The 8,774-nt window shown below is 34.0% G+C and overlaps 1 long non-coding RNA gene across 1 annotated transcript; it reads left to right on the top strand.

Moving 5' to 3' along the window:
• The first annotated feature begins 1,957 nt into the window (after positions 1–1,957).
• On the top strand, positions 1,958–8,407 carry LOC148284426 (uncharacterized). The gene is made up of 3 exons (XR_015824830.1): positions 1,958–2,098; positions 2,248–2,391; positions 7,870–8,407. It is a non-coding gene; the product is annotated as an uncharacterized LOC148284426 (long non-coding RNA).
• Positions 8,408–8,774: the final 367 nt, after the last annotated feature.

Here is an 8,774-nt window from a genome sequence, read left to right as displayed (position 1 = left end):
ATATATATAGATTTTTGCTTAGTTGAATAGTACGCTAATAGAAAAAAAAATAAATTAGAAAACAGTGGAATTCCTCATTGTAGTACAAATTACAAAAAAGCCACTTATTTTCGAGAAATAATATTGTGTTTTCGACAAAATAATTATCTATTCTTGTATCCATTGTTTATTATTTATTTATTTTAAAGAAACAAATAGTCGACAATGATATAATAACTTTTTTTTTAAATAAAGTTTAAAGACAGACCAGTGAGGTTTCTAAATAAAAATCATACTATTATTAAATTGTGTTACAACAAAAGGATGTGTTTATGTGTATTTGTATGAGAGTAAGTGTAGATGTGTGTTTGTGTGTATTCATGTGGAAGTAAGTGTTCAGGAGTGTGCATTATTAAATAGTAAGTGGGATTTAATTTATTTTTTAATAAATTAAGGGGTATGTAAAATAAAATTTCTAGCAGGGGCGCTGGATTACCACACCCTCGAATCTCGTCATCATTTTTTTCTTGGGAATCATTTCTATATTTATGGAAGCATATATAATCCAAATATACTGAAAGAGATCAGTTTGTTTGTTCCTAATAATTATACTGGAGCGAGATCTCATGCACTGTTTTACACACCCAGAAGCCGTACAAATGTAAGTCGAAATTCACCCATTTATAGGTCAATTCGCTTGCTGAATACGAGTATCGACAATTTAGTAGCTATTTGCTTTCTATTCATTAACTTCTACAGCCTGCATTACGTGATGGGCAAAAAAAGGTTTCAACTAAAGTATTTCAATAATTTTTTGCCGAAGGCATAAATTTAAGTAGAAATAAAGGAAAATGTCACAAAAATGTAAGTGATTTAAAATGCTTGTACTTTTTTTCAAAAACAAAAAATTAAAATTTGGCCGCGGCTTTTTATGTTAAATGTTTAAATTATTTAAAAAAAATTTGTTCAATACTTAGTCTTTATTGAGATCCCAGATACATAAGTTTAGTCTAAATTTGAAATGGCGTAATCTGACGGTCTAAAAGTATTAATATTTTATTAATAATATTTAAAGCATTATCTTTGTGGTCAAACATTTTACTAAATGTTATTAAATATTTGTATATAACCACTTATCAAATTTTCTTTGTCTACCGGTTTCGAGACGTGCCCGTCTCTTCGTCAGGACACCAATTAACCAACATGCAAAACCTCCATCCCCTCTACTTTTTTCATTAATTCTCAAACAAGATAATATTTTCATAATTTAATCAGTGCATGTTTGTCCTAATCAGTGCGTGTGCTTATTAAAATGCATGTCGTGTTGGTTTTATATTTTTGTGCAACAACTATGGTGAATGTGTATAGTGGGTTTTGCATGTTGGTTTTTAATTGGTGTTTTGACAAACAGACGCGTACGTCTCGAAACCGGTAGACAAAGAAAAGTCGGTAAGTGGTTATACAAAATATTCAATAACATTTAGTAATTATATTTTAGTTACATAAAACTTTTAAGTATATTTTTTAACAGAAATACCTTTAAAAAAATATTGATTTTACCTAATTTATGTTTTTTTATTATTTATTTATATATTAACGGTTCAAAGAACCTTTTACAATAAAAAGTTTTACAGAAATAATCACAGCAGTGAATTATGTAATATATAATATGAAATACAACCATAGAATTCAACTAAATAATTAAAACTAAACAAATTATTTTTTTATTTTTTTTAAAACTGTAAAAAAGTAAAAAAGAAACATACAAATATAAGATGACAAATAAAAGATAACAAATTATTGCGCGATTAAAAAAAAACATTCGTTTTAAAATGTCAAAATTGTAGGGTTTCCTAATTTTGCGTTCGTTTTACCAGACTACAATTTGTCAAAAAAATATACTGAATGATTACCAATCTGTTTTTTTTAAACTGTTTTGTAAAAAATAAATAAATTTCAGGGTCCATTTGATATAGTTTACGAGTTTCTTACCCTGTGCAAGGGGCCAAAAAAAATAAATGCTACAGATATAAATATTGAATTGGTAACAGATCCTATGACAGGAGTGGGGACTGTAAATGGAAACACTTCTGTCTATATGGAAGTTGGACCTATTATGGTAAAATAATTTTCTACACATTAATTCGTTAAGTATTTTTTATTGTAATTGTTCAGTTATTCTAGGGTTTAAATGTAATTATTTCACAAAAAACTTGATTCATACGCTTAAAAGTTGCTGTTAAATTAGAGGATTTGTATTTTTTTCAGGCTCGTCTTCGAATTTGGAAATGGGATGGCAAACGCTTTGTATCAGGTTTAAATTTGCATTCTGAGGATTTTTGCGAATATACAGATTTGAAACCTTTTCTCGATAGATTTATTTACTCGGATTCCAAATGTCATCTTGAAAAGGTAAATAAAATTAACAATAAGTGTTATAACATCATCATCATCATTCCATGTCCGCTCTCTCATTGGAGCATATGGTGTCTACGAAGATCCTCCAGGCATCTCCGTCGGCTGCCAGCTCCTGTGCGTCCTCTCAAGTCAGGTTCGTCCCGTAGTTCTGACATAAACTGTCGACGAACAGTGGACGGTGGACGTCCAGGACGTCGGAAACCTGATGCCTTGTAAAGTAGGCAAGCATGGTTAAGGCTCTCGGGAGGCATCCGCAGTACATTGCCAAGCCAACCGTATCGTAGTGTTATAACAAGTCTAGTTAGAATTAAAATATATAATGAAATAAACTATACACGGCTGTAATATAATAGCCGTGTAGATTTTGGCCATGGTGTGAAATGGGCTAATTATGCGATATCACGCAGTGGGCTCGTGGTCTGCACGTGCACAGCGGTCCAGTCTTCGCGAATGTACGGTAGTCGGTTTGAGAACAATAATATAAAGTATTTCATCTAGTTCCACGCGCTGGTGTGTTATTTTTTTATTAAATCAAGTAATTTGCAAGAATCAAATTTAGAATTAATGATTTTATGAAAAACATTAAATTTGTTATTATTCTGCGTTCCTCCAGTGTAAGTGAATTCAAAGAATTTAACAAACATAATATTATGTGGTTAATTTGTTCTATTGGCATATGCAATTTGAAAAACTCTTTGAACATTGCTTATGTTATGTGCCGTGTAAGTTGTTGAGGGGCACTTTGTAATGAGTAATTGAGTAGCCCTCCAGTCGTCAATAAAAGGCAGCTTCGAAGATGGTATTGTTTTATTTGGTTCACTTTTGAAGATAACGAAATGTCTCCAACTTCACTTGTTGGGTTTACTGTACTTATAATTTAATAATATTCAAGTTTACATTTAATAATAAATTGTCGTAGTCACGACGTACTAAGTTAGGAATCTAATTTCAATGTGTCCTCCTGGAACCAATGTATTGGGTTATAAAGTGAATCTTTACATTGAATGGAGGGGATAATAATATGTTAATTTATGAAAGGTTCAGTTTGGAGCATCGCAAGGTGCATCTAAACAGTCAATCTTTAGACAAACAATATTGTCCCTTGGGACATCCGCCCCTTGCAGGTGAGAGCACTAAGATAGGTAAATTATCAAACACGTAAAGACTCTAGATATAGATTTATTTCAACAGAGAGGGAAAAAGTTTTCGAGAAGAAATTTGGAAGTCTAGGCATTTACAGGGCTTATGACCTGTCATTGGCTGGTTTAAGTAGCCACTTTACACACTGTGTAACATTGTTGAATTACTACCTGGTAAAAGAAGAAGTATAAAAATTGGAAAATTGTTTCCAGGCGTTGCCTAGTAGGTGATTTGGTTCAGCCGGATGAATCTCACCCACGTGATAAAGGTTTCAGCTCTTTCACTTCACAAAAGTCAACAGATGGAAGAGTCGAGGAAATGTGGATGTTCAAACATGGGCAGAATGGTGAATGTTACACAGTGTGTAAAGTGGCCACTTAAACCAGCCAATGACAGGTCATAAGCCCTGTAAATGCCTAGACTTCCAAATTTCTTCTCGAAAACTTTTTCCCTCTCTGTTGAAATAAATCTAAATATGAACAACTCCCTAGGGAGGAAATCCAGCCAGTCTGCAAGCATTTGGACATAATCAAACATTGTTGAATTACTACCTGGTAAAAGAAGAAGTATAAAAATTGGAAAATTGTTTCCAGGCGTTGCCTAGTAGGTGATTTGGTTCAGCCGGATGAATCTCACCCACGTGATAAAGGTTTCAGCTCTTTCACTTCACAAAAGTCAACAGATGGAAGAGTCGAGGAAATGTGGATGTTCAAACATGGGCAGAATGGTGAATGTTACACAGTGTGTAAAGTGGCCACTTAAACCAGCCAATGACAGGTCATAAGCCCTGTAAATGCCTAGACTTCCAAATTTCTTCTCGAAAACTTTTTCCCTCTCTGTTGAAATAAATCTAAATATGAACAACTCCCTAGGGAGGAAATCTAGCCAGTCTGCAAGCACTCTAGATATAAATTGTCAAATAGGTATAGACTACGACTAATAAATAACCCTTGGCTAAAATAAAATGTCAAGCCAAAGATCAAAAATAAAATAGTTGCGATACCATATAAGTTATTAAGGTGTGGGAGATAGCAATTGTCTAACATGGGTTGCGCTAGTTTTGAATATAACAAAAGGCAAAAAGGTTGGCACACAACACTTATGTCAATTTTGTAAAAGAGGGACTATACAGTAGGTGTTAGTAGAGTTGTGGCTTCTTATAAATGATAAACACGGTGTTTCAGGACCAGACCGCGAAACTTTAGAGGATCATTCTTCATGGTAAAATTTAGAAAATATCCTAATGATTTTTTTTCCAAACACAATTTTTTTTATAATTTTTTTTTTGTACTATTTTAAAATGAATTAAATCCTTAATTTCTCGGTCTAGCATTCCTCCCATAAAAGAACTTCTCCGCATTTGCTTGAAGAGGAAACCACAGAAAACTCGTTCAGGAGAGGCAGGACCAGACATCAACAGATCTCCTGGTCCACTTTGACAGTGTTCGTCATTTTGTGTCCTATTTTTAATTATTTCGACAATAACCTTTTAAGTCCTTATGCCTTATTACGGTTGCAATATATTTCATGTTACCATTCAGACTTCTACAACGCGCCCCTAGCTGCATGCGCTCTGAGCTGAAAAAAGGACAATTCTTAGAGAAATTAGGGATATTTTGGGGTGTCTCACCATCACATTTGAGTAAGTTTGTAGTCAACTTGCAGCGTTTTCCTGAAATCAAAGACACGAAAAATTTTTGGGTAAAACATTTTGGTTACCTGTTCAGTATTTTCAGTTAAATACCAGTTGCAGAGCTTAAGAGGATATGCGAGGCAGACCATTATTTTTGTCACTCTCTTGCAGATGCCTCCTCAATACTCAAAAAAGACAACTGCATATCGGACTCATTATGCCTAACTAAGACCAACAAAATCGAGGTCTCGTATCCTTGATTTACGCACCCCAAAAACGAATCAACTTTTTTTTTTAAAGATGGAGTATTAGAATGAAATTTTTATTAATTTTTTTGTAAAGCAATTTACCAAAATTTTTCTATTCTTATAAAAACTTTAAATACGTATATATATATAAATTAGATTTATAATTAATGGTTATTTGTTTAGTTTGTCTTTGTCCCAAGTCAACACTCAGCACAAGGCAAAATTTTTACAGATTTGGAGTTGGAACTTACATAATTCATATTGTAATTGTGACTGAAGTAAACGGGTGATTTTCATTTAACAAAACAAACCATCACGCCGTTTCCCCGTAGGGGTAGGCAGAAAGGATAGAACGCCATATCACTCTATCTTGGCATACAGACCTCGCTTCCTCTACATTCATGCATCTTCTCATGCACGCACGCTGATTATTCCTACTTTTGACATAACCATCTTCAAGAATTTCATGGACTTGATCGTGCCATGTATTTCTCGGTCTTCCTCGTTTTCTGCATCCATCAACATTCGCATCGTAGATCCTTTTAGCCATTCTTTCGCTGTCCATTCGCTCTACATGTCCAATCCAACGCAGCACCCCTTTCTTGATTCTGTCGATAATGCATGTCTCAGCCTTACACACTTCGCGGATCTCGACATTTGTGCACCTATCAGTGGCGGTATTTCCATAGAAGCCCATAAGCCGGGCTTGCCTATTAATTTTATTTCAAAATTACCAAATCTGAACCAAACGCTTAAAAATAATTCATTTCGTTGTTTAAATTTCGCCGCGCATGAGAATTAGAGATCTATTCGACGTTGGTACTGTTCGCATCCCGAGATCCGAACCGCATGAAATCTGTGTGCGCGAACGACACTATGTCTTCTTATCTCGCTCACGCACGTGGGCTTCTTATGGGGCTTATTTCACGGTGCAACTCGCATGTGATGCAATCAGTAAACTCAACAAATGTTTGTCTGTATATGTTGAGTTTTATATGGGAATCTGAAGCCAGCTTCTTTAGGGTAAAGTTGGCAGAGAGCGCCTCTCGTATTTCGTGTCGAACAAACTTTACGATTGTTTATTATGCTCTTTTTTACGGAATTTGATAATTTTAAACGGTTTTTTTTATCTTAATTGTATAAAGACCCGTACTGGTTAAAATTTACGATAATTTACTTAATTTTGTGCAAACGTCATGTATAAAATGAATTCGGAGATGGCCGACGTTTCTTTTTTATTTGCCTATCTACTTTCCTTTTCCTATATCTTATATCAATTATAATTTATATTTATGTATCTATGGGTTCCGATGACTATTATTCAACTCTACGCACGCTATATTATATTGATGTTACTTATTGGTAATGGTTGATATCTGAGGAATTCCTTTATATAAAATAATATTGTGTTTTCTTTATTTCGTTTATTTAAACGACCTCAGAAAGATTATCCTATGCATATTTGAAAAAAATATTGTTATTCGTCATTATATGCCTTTTGGATGTTTTGTAGACTGTACAACTGTAGTGAAGTAAGCTCACATCATGTTTTCACACAAATTAATTTATCATCATTCCTTTTCCGCACCTAATGGTGCATAGAGTACTGCAATCGCAATGTATCTTGATCATTTTTGCTACATAAAGGTAAAATGATCAGTCTTACGCTTCAAGTACCAGTCCAGGGACTATGACACATTCTAGTGTAAAAACACCTTTTTAAATAAATATTTTATATCAACCATGTCGGGAATCGAACCCGAAACCTTTTACATGGTAGGTAAATGCGCTGGCCACTATACTATGAGGCTGTCAGAGAATTACACCACCTGTGAATTTAAAAAATATATATATGGGCTTGCCTTACTCGTAAATCCTAGGCACGCTACTGGCACCTATCATACATCGTTTTACCACACATTCCCTGAGGGATCGTATTTCGACAGCATTCAACCTACTTTCGTCATCATTTTTCCAATTTCATACTTCGCTCCCATACATTAGAGTTGCCACTTGAACTCCGTAGTGAACTACTAGTTTAGCCTCCTGCGATAAAAATTTGTTTGCCAAAGTAGATTTCAGTGCACCGTTTGCCCTGTTCCCGGCACTCACCCTCCTTTCAATACCTTTCTCGGTCTTTCATCCCTAGTAAACATACTTCCCAGATACACAAATTATTCTACCTGATTCAGAATATCTCCGTTCACATTGATCTCGCATTTAGTTATATTTTCATCCCTTTCAAAACCATCACTTTCGATTTATCAGCATTCGTAAGCTAATCGCTTTTCTTGCATTCATCGAAAACTTTTGTTACCAATAATTGCAGGTCTTCTTTGCTGCTAGCAAGAAGCGCGGCATCATCAGCATACAGAAGACAGTTAACAGTTATACCACTCATTTTTGCTCCCATTCTTAAATCTCTTAAGGCTGTAATTATTTATGTTTCAGGGTTTTAAAGTAATTGAACCAATCAACCTATCAGAAGCCGTGCACTTATTTGGAAGGGAAGGAATATTTTACGGAAGATTTAAAGGAAAATTAAGTTTCCACTCGTCAAAAACGAATATCGCATGTTTTGACAGTATTATCAACACGGTGCCTTTAGATAAGACTAAAGAATTACTGAAAAAACTTGGTTACTCTAATGCCAGCAAAACAAAGATCACCTAAGACAGCATCGCCAAAATAAGTATAAATGAGATTTCGCCATTTGTTTATGGGTTTATAAAATACTTAATTAAATGATTAGGATAAAATATAAGATTCAGTCTATTTTTGATAAAAACGTGAATCGGTTGTTTTAAGATTTTTTATTATTTAAACATAAAATAAACTAGTGTACATTATATTATGGTAAATTACTTTATTCTTTATATGTAAAATGTGTGTATGGTTATATGATTTTATTCTATATTTTCTTTAATGATGTTGGTCCCAACTTAACACAGAGTTGAGACATTGTATAAATAAATCGATGATTTGACGAAACAAGCAGATAACAGAAATAAATTAAATAAATGAAAATAAATCAATTGTGTATTTCAATATTACCGGAAATTTAAAATACTGTAATGGACACGCGTAATTTTATTGAAAATATCTATACACAGAGTTGGGAAAAGGTAAAAAGGTATGCCCGGGTTTTGAAAACCCGTTGCGCGGCTGGTATAGAGAGATAGGATTTGGGCGGGGTCTCATTGCGACTTTTACGCTCTATCGTTTTCAGTACGCATCATGTGTAATATTAACTATATTATCTTCTATATTACCTTCTCTAAAATGTTCTTTATCTCTGTTGTAATATGTCAATGTTAACAGCTCCCCAGAGAGTTGAATTCAGTCCTTGTCTTCCA

The sequence above is a fragment of the Micrasema longulum genome, unplaced genomic scaffold, assembly GCF_059751315.1.
Source record: "Micrasema longulum isolate JH-2025_06_02 unplaced genomic scaffold, ASM5975131v1 h1tg000120l, whole genome shotgun sequence".
NCBI classification, from domain to species: Eukaryota; Metazoa; Arthropoda; class Insecta; order Trichoptera; family Brachycentridae; genus Micrasema; species Micrasema longulum.
This window is presented reverse-complemented; position numbering and strand designations above follow the sequence as displayed.